This window comes from Lithobates pipiens, unplaced genomic scaffold, assembly GCF_037356315.1.
Source record: "Lithobates pipiens isolate NorthernLeopardFrog02 unplaced genomic scaffold, aLitPip1_a1.2 Scaffold_18, whole genome shotgun sequence".
Lineage (NCBI taxonomy): Eukaryota > Metazoa > Chordata > Amphibia > Anura > Ranidae > Lithobates > Lithobates pipiens.
Genome location: NW_027507758.1, coordinates 580,241,774 through 580,264,316, shown reverse-complemented (window position 1 = coordinate 580,264,316; position 22,543 = coordinate 580,241,774). Strand labels below are relative to the sequence as shown.

Sequence of the window (22,543 nt, the reverse complement as noted above, 5' to 3'; positions counted from 1 at the left end):
TTGGGATTCGCTGGTCGAAAATCAATGGAAACGCCTAGTCGTCTACATTGTGACTTTGCCACATGGACCCACTCCCCGTGGGAATCGCTGGCAAACTACATCCACATGTGGTTGTTGAGGTTGGTCAGCGACAAGAGCAGAGTGGCGCAGCGGAAGCGTGCTGGGCCCATAACCCAGAGGTCGATGGATCGAAACCATCCTCTGCTACGTTGCCCTTTCCTATGCCAATCGATATTTGCTTGCGTGCGGGCCCAAAGGCCTTTCTTTCGCACACAAAGAGAAGTTGAACCTGATTCAGGTGATTCAACGAGTCCAAAGCTCTCAGCGTAAGCATGGCACTGGCACCTTTTGCGCTAATGAAATATTGTCTCTTGGCCATGGAGGCCTGCTCGTGCTTTGTTTACTAGATTGCTTTTGTCCAACACTGCCTACGTGACTTTGGCTGAAGCCACAGTTGCCACCACAAAAACGTGGCAACGCCTTGGCACGCGTTATGAGGAGGACTCCGGCTTCCCATGTTGCTCACGGCGCTCGGTTCCAAGCTTCAACATCAAACACAAAAGCAAGGTGTCTCCTGGCAAATCAGGAAAGCTGCATTTGGAGAATGCGGGCATCGATCCCGCTACCTCTCGCATGCTAAGCGAGCGCTCTACCATTTGAGCTAATCCCCCTTTGCTTGAGGTTGTTGCTTGTGCTATGGCTGATCCCTGTCCTCTCCTGGGCTATGTGTAAACTATAGGCAGTTTTGCTAAATCCACAACTTGCTCTGGCCGCTAGACACCAGGAGAGCCACTCCCCCAAGACCTTGGACAACTGAGCCCCTTCTGAAGTATGGCCCCATGGGTTTCAATGATGTCATTGGGAGAAGGTGGTTTCAAAAAGCACTCACACCGCCTAATACATTCTCGACAAGAAACACCTTGTGCCTTGAGGCATTCCATGGGGCTGGAAATTGGGGGAGAGAGCTACAAACACCAAGAGCCCATAATTGCATTGGCCGGGAATCGAACCCGGGCCTCCCGCGTGGCAGGCGAGAATTCTACCACTGAACCACCAATGCTCCACGCCGGGCCAGGCGCCACCACCCTCGCTCAGCTGGCCTAGGAGAGTCCAGCTCTCGCCCACGCTTGACTTGGGATTCGCTTGTCGAAATCCATGAGGATGGCCAGCGACAAGAGCAGAGTGGCGCAGCGGAAGCGTGCTGGGCCCATAACCCAGAGGTCGATGGATCGAAACCATCCTCTGCTACGTTGCCTTTTCCTATGCCAATCGATATTTGCTTGCGGGCCCAAAGGCCTTTCTTTCGCACACAAAGAGAAGTTGAACCTGATTCAGGTGATTCAACGAGTCCAAAGCTCTCAGCGTAAGCATGGCACTGGCACCTTTCCCCCTAATGGAATATTGTCTCTTGGCCATGGAAGCCTGGTCGTGCTTTCTTTAATTGATTGCTTTTGTCCAATACTGCCTACGTGACTTTGGCTGAAGCCACAGATGCCACCACAAAAACGTGGCAATGCCTTGGCACATGTTATGAGGAGCACTCCGGCTTCCCATGTTGCTCACGGCGCTCGGTTCCAAGCTTCAACATCAAACACAAAAGCAAGGTGCCTCCCGTGAAACCAGGAAAGCTGCGTTTGGAGAATGCGGGCATCGATCCCGCTACCTCTCGCATGCAAAGCGAGCGCTCTGCCACTTGAGCTAATCCCCCTTTGCTCGAGTGTGTTGCTTGCGCTATGGCTGATCCCTGTCCTCTCCTGGGCTATGTGTAAAATATAGTCAGTTTTGCGAAATCCACAACCTGCTCTGGCCGCTAGACACCAGGAGAGCCACCCGCTTTCCTAGCGTAGAAGGTTTGCACCCCCCTTTTTTTTCCCTCCTACGACCTTTGACAACTGAGCCCCTTCAGAGGTATGGCCCCATGGGTTTCAATGATGTAATTGGGAGAAGGCTGGTTTCAAAAAGCACTCACACCGCCTAGTACATTCTCGACAAGAAACACCTTGTGCCTTGATGCACTCCACGGGGCTGGAAATTGGGGGAGAGCGCTGCAAACACAAAGAGCCCATAATTGCATTGGCCGGGAATCGAACCCGGGCCTCCCGCGTGGCAGGCGAGAATTCTACCACTGAACCACCAATGCTCCACGCCGGGCCACTTGCCACCACCCTCGCTCAGCTGGTCTAGGAGAGTCCAGCTCTCGCCCACGCTTGACTTGGGATTCGCTGGTCGAAAATCAATGGAAACGCCTAGTCGTCTACATTGTGACTTTGCCACATGGACCCACTCCCCGTGGGAATCGCTGGCAAACTACATCCACATGTGGTTGTTGAGGTTGGTCAGCGACAAGAGCAGAGTGGCGCAGCGGAAGCGTGCTGGGCCCATAACCCAGAGGTCGATGGATCGAAACCATCCTCTGCTACGTTGCCCTTTCCTATGCCAATCGATATTTGCTTGCGTGCGGGCCCAAAGGCCTTTCTTTCGCACACAAAGAGAAGTTGAACCTGATTCAGGTGATTCAACGAGTCCAAAGCTCTCAGCGTAAGCATGGCACTGGCACCTTTTGCGCTAATGAAATATTGTCTCTTGGCCATGGAGGCCTGCTCGTGCTTTGTTTACTAGATTGCTTTTGTCCAACACTGCCTACGTGACTTTGGCTGAAGCCACAGTTGCCACCACAAAAACGTGGCAACGCCTTGGCACGCGTTATGAGGAGGACTCCGGCTTCCCATGTTGCTCACGGCGCTCGGTTCCAAGCTTCAACATCAAACACAAAAGCAAGGTGTCTCCTGGCAAATCAGGAAAGCTGCATTTGGAGAATGCGGGCATCGATCCCGCTACCTCTCGCATGCTAAGCGAGCGCTCTACCATTTGAGCTAATCCCCCTTTGCTTGAGGTTGTTGCTTGTGCTATGGCTGATCCCTGTCCTCTCCTGGGCTATGTGTAAACTATAGGCAGTTTTGCTAAATCCACAACTTGCTCTGGCCGCTAGACACCAGGAGAGCCACTCCCCCAAGACCTTGGACAACTGAGCCCCTTCTGAAGTATGGCCCCATGGGTTTCAATGATGTCATTGGGAGAAGGTGGTTTCAAAAAGCACTCACACCGCCTAATACATTCTCGACAAGAAACACCTTGTGCCTTGAGGCATTCCATGGGGCTGGAAATTGGGGGAGAGAGCTACAAACACCAAGAGCCCATAATTGCATTGGCCGAGAATCGAACCCGGGCCTCCCGCGTGGCAGGCGAGAATTCTACCACTGAACCACCAATGCTCCACGCCGGGCCAGGCGCCACCACCCTCGCTCAGCTGGCCTAGGAGAGTCCAGCTCTCGCCCACGCTTGACTTGGGATTCGCTTGTCGAAATCCATGAGGATGGCCAGCGACAAGAGCAGAGTGGCGCAGCGGAAGCGTGCTGGGCCCATAACCCAGAGGTCGATGGATCGAAACCATCCTCTGCTACGTTGCCTTTTCCTATGCCAATCGATATTTGCTTGCGGGCCCAAAGGCCTTTCTTTCGCACACAAAGAGAAGTTGAACCTGATTCAGGTGATTCAACGAGTCCAAAGCTCTCAGCGTAAGCATGGCACTGGCACCTTTCCCCCTAATGGAATATTGTCTCTTGGCCATGGAAGCCTGGTCGTGCTTTCTTTAATTGATTGCTTTTGTCCAATACTGCCTACGTGACTTTGGCTGAAGCCACAGATGCCACCACAAAAACGTGGCAATGCCTTGGCACATGTTATGAGGAGCACTCCGGCTTCCCATGTTGCTCACGGCGCTCGGTTCCAAGCTTCAACATCAAACACAAAAGCAAGGTGCCTCCCGTGAAACCAGGAAAGCTGCGTTTGGAGAATGCGGGCATCGATCCCGCTACCTCTCGCATGCAAAGCGAGCGCTCTGCCACTTGAGCTAATCCCCCTTTGCTCGAGTGTGTTGCTTGCGCTATGGCTGATCCCTGTCCTCTCCTGGGCTATGTGTAAAATATAGTCAGTTTTGCGAAATCCACAACCTGCTCTGGCCGCTAGACACCAGGAGAGCCACCCGCTTTCCTAGCGTAGAAGGTTTGCACCCCCCTTTTTTTTCCCTCCTACGACCTTTGACAACTGAGCCCCTTCAGAGGTATGGCCCCATGGGTTTCAATGATGTAATTGGGAGAAGGCTGGTTTCAAAAAGCACTCACACCGCCTAGTACATTCTCGACAAGAAACACCTTGTGCCTTGATGCACTCCACGGGGCTGGAAATTGGGGGAGAGCGCTGCAAACACAAAGAGCCCATAATTGCATTGGCCGGGAATCGAACCCGGACCTCCCGCGTGGCAGGCGAGAATTCTACCACTTAACCACCAATGCTCCACGCCGGGCCACTTGCCACCACCCTCGCTCAGCTGGTCTAGGAGAGTCCAGCTCTCGCCCACGCTTGACTTGGGATTCGCTGGTCGAAAATCAATGGAAACGCCTAGTCGTCTACATTGTGACTTTGCAGAGTGGCGCAGCGGAAGCGTGCTGGGCCCATAACCCAGAGGTCGATGGATCGAAACCATCCTCTGCTACGTTGCCCTTTCCTATGCCAATCGATATTTGCTTGCGTGCGGGCCCAAAGGCCTTTCTTTCGCACACAAAGAGAAGTTGAACCTGATTCAGGTGATTCAACGAGTCCAAAGCTCTCAGCGTAAGCATGGCACTGGCACCTTTTGCGCTAATGAAATATTGTCTCTTGGCCATGGAGGCCTGCTCGTGCTTTGTTTACTAGATTGCTTTTGTCCAACACTGCCTACGTGACTTTGGCTGAAGCCACAGTTGCCACCACAAAAACGTGGCAACGCCTTGGCACGCGTTATGAGGAGGACTCCGGCTTCCCATGTTGCTCACGGCGCTCGGTTCCAAGCTTCAACATCAAACACAAAAGCAAGGTGTCTCCTGGCAAATCAGGAAAGCTGCATTTGGAGAATGCGGGCATCAATCCCGCTACCTCTCGCATGCTAAGCGAGCGCTCTACCATTTGAGCTAATCCCCCTTTGCTTGAGGTTGTTGCTTGTGCTATGGCTGATCCCTGTCCTCTCCTGGGCTATGTGTAAACTATAGGCAGTTTTGCTAAATCCACAACTTGCTCTGGCCGCTAGACACCAGGAGAGCCACTCCCCCAAGACCTTGGACAACTGAGCCCCTTCTGAAGTATGGCCCCATGGGTTTCAATGATGTCATTGGGAGAAGGTGGTTTCAAAAAGCACTCACACCGCCTAATACATTCTCGACAAGAAACACCTTGTGCCTTGAGGCATTCCATGGGGCTGGAAATTGGGGGAGAGAGCTACAAACACCAAGAGCCCATAATTGCATTGGCCGGGAATCGAACCCGGGCCTCCCGCGTGGCAGGCGAGAATTCTACCACTGAACCACCAATGCTCCACGCCGGGCCAGGCGCCACCACCCTCGCTCAGCTGGCCTAGGAGAGTCCAGCTCTCGCCCACGCTTGACTTGGGATTCGCTTGTCGAAATCCATGAGGATGGCCAGCGACAAGAGCAGAGTGGCGCAGCGGAAGCGTGCTGGGCCCATAACCCAGAGGTCGATGGATCGAAACCATCCTCTGCTACGTTGCCTTTTCCTATGCCAATCGATATTTGCTTGCGGGCCCAAAGGCCTTTCTTTCGCACACAAAGAGAAGTTGAACCTGATTCAGGTGATTCAACGAGTCCAAAGCTCTCAGCGTAAGCATGGCACTGGCACCTTTCCCCCTAATGGAATATTGTCTCTTGGCCATGGAAGCCTGGTCGTGCTTTCTTTAATTGATTGCTTTTGTCCAATACTGCCTACGTGACTTTGGCTGAAGCCACAGATGCCACCACAAAAACGTGGCAATGCCTTGGCACATGTTATGAGGAGCACTCCGGCTTCCCATGTTGCTCACGGCGCTCGGTTCCAAGCTTCAACATCAAACACAAAAGCAAGGTGCCTCCCGTGAAACCAGGAAAGCTGCGTTTGGAGAATGCGGGCATCGATCCCGCTACCTCTCGCATGCAAAGCGAGCGCTCTGCCACTTGAGCTAATCCCCCTTTGCTCGAGTGTGTTGCTTGCGCTATGGCTGATCCCTGTCCTCTCCTGGGCTATGTGTAAAATATAGTCAGTTTTGCGAAATCCACAACCTGCTCTGGCCGCTAGACACCAGGAGAGCCACCCGCTTTCCTAGCGTAGAAGGTTTGCACCCCCCTTTTTTTTCCCTCCTACGACCTTTGACAACTGAGCCCCTTCAGAGGTATGGCCCCATGGGTTTCAATGATGTAATTGGGAGAAGGCTGGTTTCAAAAAGCACTCACACCGCCTAGTACATTCTCGACAAGAAACACCTTGTGCCTTGATGCACTCCACGGGGCTGGAAATTGGGGGAGAGCGCTGCAAACACAAAGAGCCCATAATTGCATTGGCCGGGAATCGAACCCGGGCCTCCCGCGTGGCAGGCGAGAATTCTACCACTGAACCACCAATGCTCCACGCCGGGCCACTTGCCACCACCCTCGCTCAGCTGGTCTAGGAGAGTCCAGCTCTCGCCCACGCTTGACTTGGGATTCGCTGGTCGAAAATCAATGGAAACGCCTAGTCGTCTACATTGTGACTTTGCCACATGGACCCACTCCCCGTGGGAATCGCTGGCAAACTACATCCACATGTGGTTGTTGAGGTTGGTCAGCGACAAGAGCAGAGTGGCGCAGCGGAAGCGTGCTGGGCCCATAACCCAGAGGTCGATGGATCGAAACCATCCTCTGCTACGTTGCCTTTTTCTATGCCAATCGATATTTGCTTGCGTGCGGGCCCAAAGGCCTTTCTTTCGCACACAAAGAGAAGTTGAACCTGATTCAGGTGATTCAACGAGTCCAAAGCTCTCAGCGTAAGCATGGCACTGGCACCTTTTGCGCTAATGAAATATTGTCTCTTGGCCATGGAGGCCTGCTCGTGCTTTGTTTACTAGATTGCTTTTGTCCAACACTGCCTACGTGACTTTGGCTGAAGCCACAGTTGCCACCACAAAAACGTGGCAACGCCTTGGCACGCGTTATGAGGAGGACTCCGGCTTCCCATGTTGCTCACGGCGCTCGGTTCCAAGCTTCAACATCAAACACAAAAGCAAGGTGTCTCCTGGCAAATCAGGAAAGCTGCATTTGGAGAATGCGGGCATCGATCCCGCTACCTCTCACATGCTAAGCGAGCGCTCTACCATTTGAGCTAATCCCCCTTTGCTTGAGGTTGTTGCTTGTGCTATGGCTGATCCCTGTCCTCTCCTGGGCTATGTGTAAACTATAGGCAGTTTTGCTAAATCCACAACTTGCTCTGGCCGCTAGACACCAGGAGAGCCACTCCCCCAAGACCTTGGACAACTGAGCCCCTTCTGAAGTATGGCCCCATGGGTTTCAATGATGTCATTGGGAGAAGGTGGTTTCAAAAAGCACTCACACCGCCTAATACATTCTCGACAAGAAACACCTTGTGCCTTGAGGCATTCCATGGGGCTGGAAATTGGGGGAGAGAGCTACAAACACCAAGAGCCCATAATTGCATTGGCCGGGAATCGAACCCGGGCCTCCCGCGTGGCAGGCGAGAATTCTACCACTGAACCACCAATGCTCCACGCCGGGCCAGGCGCCACCACCCTCACTCAGCTGGCCTAGGAGAGTCCAGCTCTCGCCCACGCTTGACTTGGGATTCGCTTGTCGAAATCCATGAGGATGGCCAGCGACAAGAGCAGAGTGGCGCAGCGGAAGCGTGCTGGGCCCATAACCCAGAGGTCGATGGATCGAAACCATCCTCTGCTACGTTGCCTTTTCCTATGCCAATCGATATTTGCTTGCGGGCCCAAAGGCCTTTCTTTCGCACACAAAGAGAAGTTGAACCTGATTCAGGTGATTCAACGAGTCCAAAGCTCTCAGCGTAAGCATGGCACTGGCACCTTTCCCCCTAATGGAATATTGTCTCTTGGCCATGGAAGCCTGGTCGTGCTTTCTTTAATTGATTGCTTTTGTCCAATACTGCCTACGTGACTTTGGCTGAAGCCACAGATGCCACCACAAAAACGTGGCAATGCCTTGGCACATGTTATGAGGAGCACTCCGGCTTCCCATGTTGCTCACGGCGCTCGGTTCCAAGCTTCAACATCAAACACAAAAGCAAGGTGCCTCCCGTGAAACCAGGAAAGCTGCGTTTGGAGAATGCGGGCATCGATCCCGCTACCTCTCGCATGCAAAGCGAGCGCTCTGCCACTTGAGCTAATCCCCCTTTGCTCGAGTGTGTTGCTTGCGCTATGGCTGATCCCTGTCCTCTCCTGGGCTATGTGTAAAATATAGTCAGTTTTGCGAAATCCACAACCTGCTCTGGCCGCTAGACACCAGGAGAGCCACCCGCTTTCCTAGCGTAGAAGGTTTGCACCCCCCTTTTTTTTCCCTCCTACGACCTTTGACAACTGAGCCCCTTCAGAGGTATGGCCCCATGGGTTTCAATGATGTAATTGGGAGAAGGCTGGTTTCAAAAAGCACTCACACCGCCTAGTACATTCTCGACAAGAAACACCTTGTGCCTTGATGCACTCCACGGGGCTGGAAATTGGGGGAGAGCGCTGCAAACACAAAGAGCCCATAATTGCATTGGCCGGGAATCGAACCCGGGCCTCCCGCGTGGCAGGCGAGAATTCTACCACTGAACCACCAATGCTCCACGCCGGGCCACTTGCCACCACCCTCGCTCAGCTGGTCTAGGAGAGTCCAGCTCTCGCCCACGCTTGACTTGGGATTCGCTGGTCGAAAATCAATGGAAACGCCTAGTCGTCTACATTGTGACTTTGCCACATGGACCCACTCCCCGTGGGAATCGCTGGCAAACTACATCCACATGTGGTTGTTGAGGTTGGTCAGCGACAAGAGCAGAGTGGCGCAGCGGAAGCGTGCTGGGCCCATAACCCAGAGGTCGATGGATCGAAACCATCCTCTGCTACGTTGCCCTTTCCTATGCCAATCGATATTTGCTTGCGTGCAGGCCCAAAGGCCTTTCTTTCGCACACAAAGAGAAGTTGAACCTGATTCAGGTGATTCAACGAGTCCAAAGCTCTCAGCGTAAGCATGGCACTGGCACCTTTTGCGCTAATGAAATATTGTCTCTTGGCCATGGAGGCCTGCTCGTGCTTTGTTTACTAGATTGCTTTTGTCCAACACTGCCTACGTGACTTTGGCTGAAGCCACAGTTGCCACCACAAAAACGTGGCAACGCCTTGGCACGCGTTATGAGGAGGACTCCGGCTTCCCATGTTGCTCACGGCGCTCGGTTCCAAGCTTCAACATCAAACACAAAAGCAAGGTGTCTCCTGGCAAATCAGGAAAGCTGCATTTGGAGAATGCGGGCATCGATCCCGCTACCTCTCGCATGCTAAGCGAGCGCTCTACCATTTGAGCTAATCCCCCTTTGCTTGAGGTTGTTGCTTGTGCTATGGCTGATCCCTGTCCTCTCCTGGGCTATGTGTAAACTATAGGCAGTTTTGCTAAATCCACAACTTGCTCTGGCCGCTAGACACCAGGAGAGCCACTCCCCCAAGACCTTGGACAACTGAGCCCCTTCTGAAGTATGGCCCCATGGGTTTCAATGATGTCATTGGGAGAAGGTGGTTTCAAAAAGCACTCACACCGCCTAATACATTCTCGACAAGAAACACCTTGTGCCTTGAGGCATTCCATGGGGCTGGAAATTGGGGGAGAGAGCTACAAACACCAAGAGCCCGTAATTGCATTGGCCGGGAATCGAACCCGGGCCTCCCGCGTGGCAGGCGAGAATTCTACCACTGAACCACCAATGCTCCACGCCAGGCCAGGCGCCACCACCCTCGCTCAGCTGGCCTCGCTCAGCTGGCCTAGGAGAGTCCAGCTCTCGCCCACGCTTGACTTGGGATTCGCTTGTCGAAATCCATGAGGATGGTCAGCGACAAGAGCAGAGTGGCGCAGCGGAAGCGTGCTGGGCCCATAACCCAGAGGTCGATGGATCGAAACCATCCTCTGCTACGTTGCCTTTTCCTATGCCAATCGATATTTGCTTGCGGGCCCAAAGGCCTTTCTTTCGCACACAAAGAGAAGTTGAACCTGATTCAGGTGATTCAACGAGTCCAAAGCTCTCAGCGTAAGCATGGCACTGGCACCTTTCCCCCTAATGGAATATTGTCTCTTGGCCATGGAAGCCTGGTCGTGCTTTCTTTAATTGATTGCTTTTGTCCAATACTGCCTACGTGACTTTGGCTGAAGCCACAGATGCCACCACAAAAACGTGGCAATGCCTTGGCACATGTTATGAGGAGCACTCCGGCTTCCCATGTTGCTCACGGCGCTCGGTTCCAAGCTTCAACATCAAACACAAAAGCAAGGTGCCTCCCGTGAAACCAGGAAAGCTGCGTTTGGAGAATGCGGGCATCGATCCCGCTACCTCTCGCATGCAAAGCGAGCGCTCTGCCACTTGAGCTAATCCCCCTTTGCTCGAGTGTGTTGCTTGCGCTATGGCTGATCCCTGTCCTCTCCTGGGCTATGTGTAAAATATAGTCAGTTTTGCGAAATCCACAACCTGCTCTGGCCGCTAGACACCAGGAGAGCCACCCGCTTTCCTAGCGTAGAAGGTTTGCACCCCCCTTTTTTTTCCCTCCTACGACCTTTGACAACTGAGCCCCTTCAGAGGTATGGCCCCATGGGTTTCAATGATGTAATTGGGAGAAGGCTGGTTTCAAAAAGCACTCACACCGCCTAGTACATTCTCGACAAGAAACACCTTGTGCCTTGATGCACTCCACGGGGCTGGAAATTGGGGGAGAGCGCTGCAAACACAAAGAGCCCATAATTGCATTGGCCGGGAATCGAACCCGGGCCTCCCGCGTGGCAGGCGAGAATTCTACCACTGAACCACCAATGCTCCACGCCGGGCCACTTGCCACCACCCTCGCTCAGCTGGTCTAGGAGAGTCCAGCTCTCGCCCACGCTTGACTTGGGATTCGCTGGTCGAAAATCAATGGAAACGCCTAGTCGTCTACATTGTGACTTTGCCACATGGACCCACTCCCCGTGGGAATCGCTGGCAAACTACATCCACATGTGGTTGTTGAGGTTGGTCAGCGACAAGAGCAGAGTGGCGCAGCGGAAGCGTGCTGGGCCCATAACCCAGAGGTCGATGGATCGAAACCATCCTCTGCTACGTTGCCCTTTCCTATGCCAATCGATATTTGCTTGCGTGCGGGCCCAAAGGCCTTTCTTTCGCACACAAAGAGAAGTTGAACCTGATTCAGGTGATTCAACGAGTCCAAAGCTCTCAGCATAAGCATGGCACTGGCACCTTTTGCGCTAATGAAATATTGTCTCTTGGCCATGGAGGCCTGCTCGTGCTTTGTTTACTAGATTGCTTTTGTCCAACACTGCCTACGTGACTTTGGCTGAAGCCACAGTTGCCACCACAAAAACGTGGCAACGCCTTGGCACGCGTTATGAGGAGGACTCCGGCTTCCCATGTTGCTCACGGCGCTCGGTTCCAAGCTTCAACATCAAACACAAAAGCAAGGTGTCTCCTGGCAAATCAGGAAAGCTGCATTTGGAGAATGCGGGCATCGATCCCGCTACCTCTCGCATGCTAAGCGAGCGCTCTACCATTTGAGCTAATCCCCCTTTGCTTGAGGTTGTTGCTTGTGCTATGGCTGATCCCTGTCCTCTCCTGGGCTATGTGTAAACTATAGGCAGTTTTGCTAAATCCACAACTTGCTCTGGCCGCTAGACACCAGGAGAGCCACTCCCCCAAGACCTTGGACAACTGAGCCCCTTCTGAAGTATGGCCCCATGGGTTTCAATGATGTCATTGGGAGAAGGTGGTTTCAAAAAGCACTCACACCGCCTAATACATTCTCGACAAGAAACACCTTGTGCCTTGAGGCATTCCATGGGGCTGGAAATTGGGGGAGAGAGCTACAAACACCAAGAGCCCATAATTGCATTGGCCGGGAATCGAACCCGGGCCTCCCGCGTGGCAGGCGAGAATTCTACCACTGAACCACCAATGCTCCACGCCGGGCCAGGCGCCACCACCCTCGCTCAGCTGGCCTAGGAGAGTCCAGCTCTCGCCCACGCTTGACTTGGGATTCGCTTGTCGAAATCCATGAGGATGGCCAGCGACAAGAGCAGAGTGGCGCAGCGGAAGCGTGCTGGGCCCATAACCCAGAGGTCGATGGATCGAAACCATCCTCTGCTACGTTGCCTTTTCCTATGCCAATCGATATTTGCTTGCGGGCCCAAAGGCCTTTCTTTCGCACACAAAGAGAAGTTGAACCTGATTCAGGTGATTCAACGAGTCCAAAGCTCTCAGCGTAAGCATGGCACTGGCACCTTTCCCCCTAATGGAATATTGTCTCTTGGCCATGGAAGCCTGGTCGTGCTTTCTTTAATTGATTGCTTTTGTCCAATACTGCCTACGTGACTTTGGCTGAAGCCACAGATGCCACCACAAAAACGTGGCAATGCCTTGGCACATGTTATGAGGAGCACTCCGGCTTCCCATGTTGCTCACGGCGCTCGGTTCCAAGCTTCAACATCAAACACAAAAGCAAGGTGCCTCCCGTGAAACCAGGAAAGCTGCGTTTGGAGAATGCGGGCATCGATCCCGCTACCTCTCGCATGCAAAGCGAGCGCTCTGCCACTTGAGCTAATCCCCCTTTGCTCGAGTGTGTTGCTTGCGCTATGGCTGATCCCTGTCCTCTCCTGGGCTATGTGTAAAATATAGTCAGTTTTGCGAAATCCACAACCTGCTCTGGCCGCTAGACACCAGGAGAGCCACCCGCTTTCCTAGCGTAGAAGGTTTGCACCCCCCTTTTTTTTCCCTCCTACGACCTTTGACAACTGAGCCCCTTCAGAGGTATGGCCCCATGGGTTTCAATGATGTAATTGGGAGAAGGCTGGTTTCAAAAAGCACTCACACCGCCTAGTACATTCTCGACAAGAAACACCTTGTGCCTTGATGCACTCCACGGGGCTGGAAATTGGGGGAGAGCGCTGCAAACACAAAGAGCCCATAATTGCATTGGCCGGGAATCGAACCCGGGCCTCCCGCGTGGCAGGCGAGAATTCTACCACTGAACCACCAATGCTCTACGCCGGGCCACTTGCCACCACCCTCGCTCAGCTGGTCTAGGAGAGTCCAGCTCTCGCCCACGCTTGACTTGGGATTCGCTGGTCGAAAATCAATGGAAACGCCTAGTCGTCTACATTGTGACTTTGCCACATGGACCCACTCCCCGTGGGAATCGCTGGCAAACTACATCCACATGTGGTTGTTGAGGTTGGTCAGCGACAAGAGCAGAGTGGCGCAGCGGAAGCGTGCTGGGCCCATAACCCAGAGGTCGATGGATCGAAACCATCCTCTGCTACGTTGCCCTTTCCTATGCCAATCGATATTTGCTTGCGTGCAGGCCCAAAGGCCTTTCTTTCGCACACAAAGAGAAGTTGAACCTGATTCAGGTGATTCAACGAGTCCAAAGCTCTCAGCGTAAGCATGGCACTGGCACCTTTTGCGCTAATGAAATATTGTCTCTTGGCTATGGAGGCCTGCTCGTGCTTTGTTTACTAGATTGCTTTTGTCCAACACTGCCTACGTGACTTTGGCTGAAGCCACAGTTGCCACCACAAAAACGTGGCAACGCCTTGGCACGCGTTATGAGGAGGACTCCGGCTTCCCATGTTGCTCACGGCGCTCGGTTCCAAGCTTCAACATCAAACACAAAAGCAAGGTGTCTCCTGGCAAATCAGGAAAGCTGCATTTGGAGAATGCGGGCATCTATCCCGCTACCTCTCGCATGCTAAGCGAGCGCTCTACCATTTGAGCTAATCCCCCTTTGCTTGAGGTTGTTGCTTGTGCTATGGCTGATCCCTGTCCTCTCCTGGGCTATGTGTAAACTATAGGCAGTTTTGCTAAATCCACAACTTGCTCTGGCCGCTAGACACCAGGAGAGCCACTCCCCCAAGACCTTGGACAACTGAGCCCCTTCTGAAGTATGGCCCCATGGGTTTCAATGATGTCATTGGGAGAAGGTGGTTTCAAAAAGCACTCACACCGCCTAATACATTCTCGACAAGAAACACCTTGTGCCTTGAGGCATTCCATGGGGCTGGAAATTGGGGGAGAGAGCTACAAACACCAAGAGCCCATAATTGCATTGGCCGGGAATCGAACCCGTGCCTCCCGCGTGGCAGGCGAGAATTCTACCACTGAACCACCAATGCTCCACGCCGGGCCAGGCGCCACCACCCTCGCTCAGCTGGCCTAGGAGAGTCCAGCTCTCGCCCACGCTTGACTTGGGATTCGCTTGTCGAAATCCATGAGGATGGCCAGCGACAAGAGCAGAGTGGCGCAGCGGAAGCGTGCTGGGCCCATAACCCAGAGGTCGATGGATCGAAACCATCCTCTGCTACGTTGCCTTTTCCTATGCCAATCGATATTTGCTTGCGGGCCCAAAGGCCTTTCTTTCGCACACAAAGAGAAGTTGAACCTGATTCAGGTGATTCAACGAGTCCAAAGCTCTCAGCGTAAGCATGGCACTGGCACCTTTCCCCCTAATGGAATATTGTCTCTTGGCCATGGAAGCCTGGTCGTGCTTTCTTTAATTGATTGCTTTTGTCCAATACTGCCTACGTGACTTTGGCTGAAGCCACAGATGCCACCACAAAAACGTGGCAATGCCTTGGCACATGTTATGAGGAGCACTCCGGCTTCCCATGTTGCTCACGGCGCTCGGTTCCAAGCTTCAACATCAAACACAAAAGCAAGGTGCCTCCCGTGAAACCAGGAAAGCTGCGTTTGGAGAATGCGGGCATCGATCCCGCTACCTCTCGCATGCAAAGCGAGCGCTCTGCCACTTGAGCTAATCCCCCTTTGCTCGAGTGTGTTGCTTGCGCTATGGCTGATCCCTGTCCTCTCCTGGGCTATGTGTAAAATATAGTCAGTTTTGCGAAATCCACAACCTGCTCTGGCCGCTAGACACCAGGAGAGCCACCCGCTTTCCTAGCGTAGAAGGTTTGCACCCCCCTTTTTTTTCCCTCCTACGACCTTTGACAACTGAGCCCCTTCAGAGGTATGGCCCCATGGGTTTCAATGATGTAATTGGGAGAAGGCTGGTTTCAAAAAGCACTCACACCGCCTAGTACATTCTCGACAAGAAACACCTTGTGCCTTGATGCACTCCACGGGGCTGGAAATTGGGGGAGAGCGCTGCAAACACAAAGAGCCCATAATTGCATTGGCCGGGAATCGAACCCGGGCCTCCCGCGTGGCAGGCGAGAATTCTACCACTGAACCACCAATGCTCCACGCCGGGCCACTTGCCACCACCCTCGCTCAGCTGGTCTAGGAGAGTCCATCTCTCGCCCACGCTTGACTTGGGATTCGCTGGTCGAAAATCAATGGAAACGCCTAGTCGTCTACATTGTGACTTTGCCACATGGACCCACTCCCCGTGGGAATCGCTGGCAAACTACATCCACATGTGGTTGTTGAGGTTGGTCAGCGACAAGAGCAGAGTGGCGCAGCGGAAGCGTGCTGGGCCCATAACCCAGAGGTCGATGGATCGAAACCATCCTCTGCTACGTTGCCCTTTCCTATGCCAATCGATATTTGCTTGCGTGCGGGCCCAAAGGCCTTTCTTTCGCACACAAAGAGAAGTTGAACCTGATTCAGGTGATTCAACGAGTCCAAAGCTCTCAGCGTAAGCATGGCACTGGCACCTTTTGCGCTAATGAAATATTGTCTCTTGGCCATGGAGGCCTGCTCGTGCTTTGTTTACTAGATTGCTTTTGTCCAACACTGCCTACGTGACTTTGGCTGAAGCCACAGTTGCCACCACAAAAACGTGGCAACGCCTTGGCACGCGTTATGAGGAGGACTCCGGCTTCCCATGTTGCTCACGGCGCTCGGTTCCAAGCTTCAACATCAAACACAAAAGCAAGGTGTCTCCTGGCAAATCAGGAAAGCTGCATTTGGAGAATGCGGGCATCGATCCCGCTACCTCTCGCATGCTAAGCGAGCGCTCTACCATTTGAGCTAATCCCCCTTTGCTTGAGGTTGTTGCTTGTGCTATGGCTGATCCCTGTCCTCTCCTGGGCTATGTGTAAACTATAGGCAGTTTTGCTAAATCCACAACTTGCTCTGGCCGCTAGACACCAGGAGAGCCACTCCCCCAAGACCTTGGACAACTGAGCCCCTTCTGAAGTATGGCCCCATGGGTTTCAATGATGTCATTGGGAGAAGGTGGTTTCAAAAAGCACTCACACCGCCTAATACATTCTCGACAAGAAACACCTTGTGCCTTGAGGCATTCCATGGGGCTGGAAATTGGGGGAGAGAGCTACAAACACCAAGAGCCCGTAATTGCATTGGCCGGGAATCGAACCCGGGCCTCCCGCGTGGCAGGCGAGAATTCTACCACTGAACCACCAATGCTCCACGCCGGGCCAGGCGCCACCACCCTCGCTCAGCTGGCCTAGGAGAGTCCAGCTCTCGCCCACGCTTGACTTGGGATTCGCTTGTCGAAATCCATGAGGATGGCCAACGACAAGAGCAGAGTGGCGCAGCGGAAGCGTGCTGGGCCCATAACCCAGAGGTCGATGGATCGAAACCATCCTCTGCTACGTTGCCTTTTCCTATGCCAATCGATATTTGCTTGCGGGCCCAAAGGCCTTTCTTTCGCACACAAAGAGAAGTTGAACCTGATTCAGGTGATTCAACGAGTCCAAAGCTCTCAGCGTAAGCATGGCACTGGCACCTTTCCCCCTAATGGAATATTGTCTCTTGGCCATGGAAGCCTGGTCGTGCTTTCTTTAATTGATTGCTTTTGTCCAATACTGCCTACGTGACTTTGGCTGAAGCCACAGATGCCACCACAAAAACGTGGCAATGCCTTGGCACATGTTATGAGGAGCACTCCGGCTTCCCATGTTGCTCACGGCGCTCGGTTCCAAGCTTCAACATCAAACACAAAAGCAAGGTGCCTCCCGTGAAACCAGGAAAGCTGCGTTTGGAGAATGCGGGCATCGATCCCGCTACCTCTCGCATGCAAAGCGAGCGCTCTGCCACTTGAGCTAATCCCCCTTTGCTCGAGTGTGTTGCTTGCGCTATGGCTGATCCCTGTCCTCTCCTGGGCTATGTGTAAAATATAGTCAGTTTTGCGAAATCCACAACCTGCTCTGGCCGCTAGACACCAGGAGAGCCACCCGCTTTCCTAGCGTAGAAGGTTTGCACCCCCCTTTTTTTTCCCTCCTACGACCTTTGACAACTGAGCCCCTTCAGAGGTATGGCCCCATGGGTTTCAATGATGTAATTGGGAGAAGGCTGGTTTCAAAAAGCACTCACACCGCCTAGTACATTCTCGACAAGAAACACCTTGTGCCTTGATGCACTCCACGGGGCTGGAAATTGGGGGAGAGCGCTGCAAACACAAAGAGCCCATAATTGCATTGGCCGGGAATCGAACCCGGGCCTCCCGCGTGGCAGGCGAGAATTCTACCACTGAACCACCAATGCTCCACGCCGGGCCACTTGCCACCACCCTCGCTCAGCTGGTCTAGGAGAGTCCAGCTCTCGCCCACGCTTGACTTGGGATTCGCTGGTCGAAAATCAATGGAAACGCCTAGTCGTCTACATTGTGACTTTGCCACATGGACCCACTCCCCGTGGGAATCGCTGGCAAACTACATCCACATGTGGTTGTTGAGGTTGGTCAGCGACAAGAGCAGAGTGGTGCAGCGGAAGCGTGCTGGGCCCATAACCCAGAGGTCGATGGATCGAAACCATCCTCTGCTACGTTGCCTTTTTCTATGCCAATCGATATTTGCTTGCGTGCGGGCCCAAAGGCCTTTCTTTCGCACACAAAGAGAAGTTGAACCTGATTCAGGTGATTCAACGAGTCCAAAGCTCTCAGCGTAAGCATGGCACTGGCACCTTTTGCGCTAATGAAATATTGTCTCTTGGCCATGGAGGCCTGCTCGTGCTTTGTTTACTAGATTGCTTTTGTCCAATACTGCCTACGTGACTTTGGCTGAAGCCACAGTTGCCACCACAAAAACGTGGCAACGCCTTGGCACGCGTTATGAGGAGGACTCCGGCTTCCCATGTTGCTCACGGCGCTCGGTTCCAAGCTTCAACATCAAACACAAAAGCAAGGTGTCTCCTGGCAAATCAGGAAAGCTGCATTTGGAGAATGCGGGCATCGATCCCGCTACCTCTCGCATGCTAAGCGAGCGCTCTACCATTTGAGCTAATTCCCCTTTGCTTGAGGTTGTTGCTTGTGCTATGGCTGATCCCTGTCCTCTCCTGGGCTATGTGTAAACTATAGGCAGTTTTGCTAAATCCACAACTTGCTCTGGCCGCTAGACACCAGGAGAGCCACTCCCCCAAGACCTTGGACAACTGAGCCCCTTCTGAAGTATGGCCCCATGGGTTTCAATGATGTCATTGGGAGAAGGTGGTTTCAAAAAGCACTCACACCGCCTAATACATTCTCGACAAGAAACACCTTGTGCCTTGAGGCATTCCATGGGGCTGGAAATTGGGGGAGAGAGCTACAAACACCAAGAGCCCATAATTGCATTGGCCGGGAATCGAACCCGGGCCTCCCGCGTGGCAGGCGAGAATTCTACCACTGAACCACCAATGCTCCACGCCGGGCCAGGCGCCACCACCCTCGCTCAGCTGGCCTAGGAGAGTCCAGCTCTCGCCCACGCTTGACTTGGGATTCGCTTGTCGAAATCCATGAGGATGGCCAGCGACAAGAGCAGAGTGGCGCAGCGGAAGCGTGCTGGGCCCATAACCCAGAGGTCGATGGATCGAAACCATCCTCTGCTACGTTGCCTTTTCCTATGCCAATCGATATTTGCTTGCGGGCCCAAAGGCCTTTCTTTCGCACACAAAGAGAAGCTGAACCTGATTCAGGTGATTCAACGAGTCCAAAGCTCTCAGCGTAAGCATGGCACTGGCACCTTTCCCCCTAATGGAATATTGTCTCTTGGCCATGGAAGCCTGGTCGTGCTTTCTTTAATTGATTGCTTTTGTCCAATACTGCCTACGTGACTTTGGCTGAAGCCACAGATGCCACCACAAAAACGTGGCAATGCCTTGGCACATGTTATGAGGAGCACTCCGGCTTCCCATGTTGCTCACGGCGCTCGGTTCCAAGCTTCAACATCAAACACAAAAGCAAGGTGCCTCCCGTGAAACCAGGAAAGCTGCGTTTGGAGAATGCGGGCATCGATCCCGCTACCTCTCGCATGCAAAGCGAGCGCTCTGCCACTTGAGCTAATCCCCCTTTGCTCGAGTGTGTTGCTTGCGCTATGGCTGATCCCTGTCCTCTCCTGGGCTATGTGTAAAATATAGTCAGTTTTGCGAAATCCACAACCTGCTCTGGCCGCTAGACACCAGGAGAGCCACCCGCTTTCCTAGCGTAGAAGGTTTGCACCCCCCTTTTTTTTCCCTCCTACGACCTTTGACAACTGAGCCCCTTCAGAGGTATGGCCCCATGGGTTTCAATGATGTAATTGGGAGAAGGCTGGTTTCAAAAAGCACTCACACCGCCTAGTACATTCTCGACAAGAAACACCTTGTGCCTTGATGCACTCCACGGGGCTGGAAATTGGGGGAGAGCGCTGCAAACACAAAGAGCCCATAATTGCATTGGCCGGGAATCGAACCCGGGCCTCCCGCGTGGCAGGCGAGAATTCTACCACTGAACCACCAATGCTCCACGCCGGGCCACTTGCCACCACCCTCGCTCAGCTGGTCTAGGAGAGTCCAGCTCTCGCCCACGCTTGACTTGGGATTCGCTGGTCGAAAATCAATGGAAACGCCTAGTCGTCTACATTGTGACTTTGCCACATGGACCCACTCCCCGTGGGAATCGCTGGCAAACTACATCCACATGTGGTTGTTGAGGTTGGTCAGCGACAAGAGCAGAGTGGCGCAGCGGAAGCGTGCTGGGCCCATAACCCAGAGGTCGATGGATCGAAACCATCCTCTGCTACGTTGCCTTTTTCTATGCCAATCGATATTTGCTTGCGTGCGGGCCCAAAGGCCTTTCTTTCGCACACAAAGAGAAGTTGAACCTGATTCAGGTGATTCAACGAGTCCAAAGCTCTCAGCGTAAGCATGGCACTGGCACCTTTTGCGCTAATGAAATATTGTCTCTTGGCCATGGAGGCCTGCTCGTGCTTTGTTTACTAGATTGCTTTTGTCCAACACTGCCTACGTGACTTTGGCTGAAGCCACAGTTGCCACCACAAAAACGTGGCAACGCCTTGGCACGCGTTATGAGGAGGACTCCGGCTTCCCATGTTGCTCACGGCGCTCGGTTCCAAGCTTCAACATCAAACACAAAAGCAAGGTGTCTCCTGGCAAATCAGGAAAGCTGCATTTGGAGAATGCGGGCATCGATCCCGCTACCTCTCGCATGCTAAGCGAGCGCTCTACCATTTGAGCTAATCCCCCTTTGCTTGAGGTTGTTGCTTGTGCTATGGCTGATCCCTGTCCTCTCCTGGGCTATGTGTAAACTATAGGCAGTTTTGCTAAATCCACAACTTGCTCTGGCCGCTAGACACCAGGAGAGCCACTCCCCCAAGACCTTGGACAACTGAGCCCCTTCTGAAGTATGGCCCCATGGGTTTCAATGATGTCATTGGGAGAAGGTGGTTTCAAAAAGCACTCACACCGCCTAATACATTCTCGACAAGAAACACCTTGTGCCTTGAGGCATTCCATGGGGCTGGAAATTGGGGGAGAGAGCTACAAACACCAAGAGCCCGTAATTGCATTGGCCGGGAATCGAACCCGGGCCTCCCGCGTGGCAGGCGAGAATTCTACCACTGAACCACCAATGCTCCACGCCGGGCCAGGCGCCACCACCCTCGCTCAGCTGGCCTAGGAGAGTCCAGCTCTCGCCCACGCTTGACTTGGGATTCGCTTGTCGAAATCCATGAGGATGGTCAGTGACAAGAGCAGAGTGGCGCAGCGGAAGCGTGCTGGGCCCATAACCCAGAGGTCGATGGATCGAAACCATCCTCTGCTACGTTGCCTTTTCCTATGCCAATCGATATTTGCTTGCGGGCCCAAAGGCCTTTCTTTCGCACACAAAGAGAAGTTGAACCTGATTCAGGTGATTCAACGAGTCCAAAGCTCTCAGCGTAAGCATGGCACTGGCACCTTTCCCCCTAATGGAATATTGTCTCTTGGCCATGGAAGCCTGGTCGTGCTTTCTTTAATTGATTGCTTTTGTCCAATACTGCCTACGTGACTTTGGCTGAAGCCACAGATGCCACCACAAAAACGTGGCAATGCCTTGGCACATGTTATGAGGAGCACTCCGGCTTCCCATGTTGCTCACGGCGCTCGGTTCCAAGCTTCAACATCAAACACAAAAGCAAGGTGCCTCCCGTGAAACCAGGAAAGCTGCGTTTGGAGAATGCGGGCATCGATCCCGCTACCTCTCGCATGCAAAGCGAGCGCTCTGCCACTTGAGCTAATCCCCCTTTGCTTGAGTGTGTTGCTTGCGCTATGGCTGATCCCTGTCCTCTCCTGGGCTATGTGTAAAATATAGTCAGTTTTGCGAAATCCACAACCTGCTCTGGCCGCTAGACACCAGGAGAGCCACCCGCTTTCCTAGCGTAGAAGGTTTGCACCCCCCTTTTTTTTCCCTCCTACGACCTTTGACAACTGAGCCCCTTCAGAGGTATGGCCCCATGGGTTTCAATGATGTAATTGGGAGAAGGCTGGTTTCAAAAAGCACTCACACCGCCTAGTACATTCTCGACAAGAAACACCTTGTGCCTTGATGCACTCCACGGGGCTGGAAATTGGGGGAGAGCGCTGCAAACACAAAGAGCCCATAATTGCATTGGCCGGGAATCGAACCCGGGCCTCCCGCGTGGCAGGCGAGAATTCTACCACTGAACCACCAATGCTCCACGCCGGGCCACTTGCCACCACCCTCGCTCAGCTGGTCTAGGAGAGTCCAGCTCTCGCCCACGCTTGACTTGGGATTCGCTGGTCGAAAATCAATGGAAACGCCTAGTCGTCTACATTGTGACTTTGCCACATGGACCCACTCCCCGTGGGAATCGCTGGCAAACTACATCCACATGTGGTTGTTGAGGTTGGTCAGCGACAAGAGCAGAGTGGCGCAGCGGAAGCGTGCTGGGCCCATAACCCAGAGGTCGATGGATCGAAACCATCCTCTGCTACGTTGCCTTTTTCTATGCCAATCGATATTTGCTTGCGTGCGGGCCCAAAGGCCTTTCTTTCGCACACAAAGAGAAGTTGAACCTGATTCAGGTGATTCAACGAGTCCAAAGCTCTCAGCGTAAGCATGGCACTGGCACCTTTTGCGCTAATGAAATATTGTCTCTTGGCCATGGAGGCCTGCTCGTGCTTTGTTTACTAGATTGCTTTTGTCCAACACTGCCTACGTGACTTTGGCTGAAGCCACAGTTGCCACCACAAAAACGTGGCAACGCCTTGGCAC

General features: G+C 53.3%; 7 non-coding genes across 7 annotated transcripts; all 7 read right to left on the bottom strand.

Annotated features, from left to right (window-relative positions):
- Positions 1–598: 598 nt before the first annotated feature.
- TRNAA-AGC (transfer RNA alanine (anticodon AGC)) lies at positions 599–671 on the bottom strand. The gene has a single exon. It is a non-coding gene; the product is annotated as a tRNA-Ala (tRNA).
- A 2,139-nt stretch (positions 672–2,810) lies between these two features.
- Positions 2,811–2,883, bottom strand: TRNAA-AGC (transfer RNA alanine (anticodon AGC)). Its single transcript has one exon. It is a non-coding gene; the product is annotated as a tRNA-Ala (tRNA).
- A 6,484-nt stretch (positions 2,884–9,367) lies between these two features.
- Positions 9,368–9,440, bottom strand: TRNAA-AGC (transfer RNA alanine (anticodon AGC)). Its single transcript has one exon. It is a non-coding gene; the product is annotated as a tRNA-Ala (tRNA).
- Positions 9,441–11,593: 2,153 nt separating this feature from the next.
- On the bottom strand, positions 11,594–11,666 carry TRNAA-AGC (transfer RNA alanine (anticodon AGC)). The gene has a single exon. It is a non-coding gene; the product is annotated as a tRNA-Ala (tRNA).
- A 4,351-nt stretch (positions 11,667–16,017) lies between these two features.
- Positions 16,018–16,090, bottom strand: TRNAA-AGC (transfer RNA alanine (anticodon AGC)). The gene has a single exon. It is a non-coding gene; the product is annotated as a tRNA-Ala (tRNA).
- A 2,139-nt stretch (positions 16,091–18,229) lies between these two features.
- Positions 18,230–18,302, bottom strand: TRNAA-AGC (transfer RNA alanine (anticodon AGC)). Its single transcript has one exon. It is a non-coding gene; the product is annotated as a tRNA-Ala (tRNA).
- A 2,139-nt stretch (positions 18,303–20,441) lies between these two features.
- TRNAA-AGC (transfer RNA alanine (anticodon AGC)) lies at positions 20,442–20,514 on the bottom strand. The gene has a single exon. It is a non-coding gene; the product is annotated as a tRNA-Ala (tRNA).
- Positions 20,515–22,543: the final 2,029 nt, after the last annotated feature.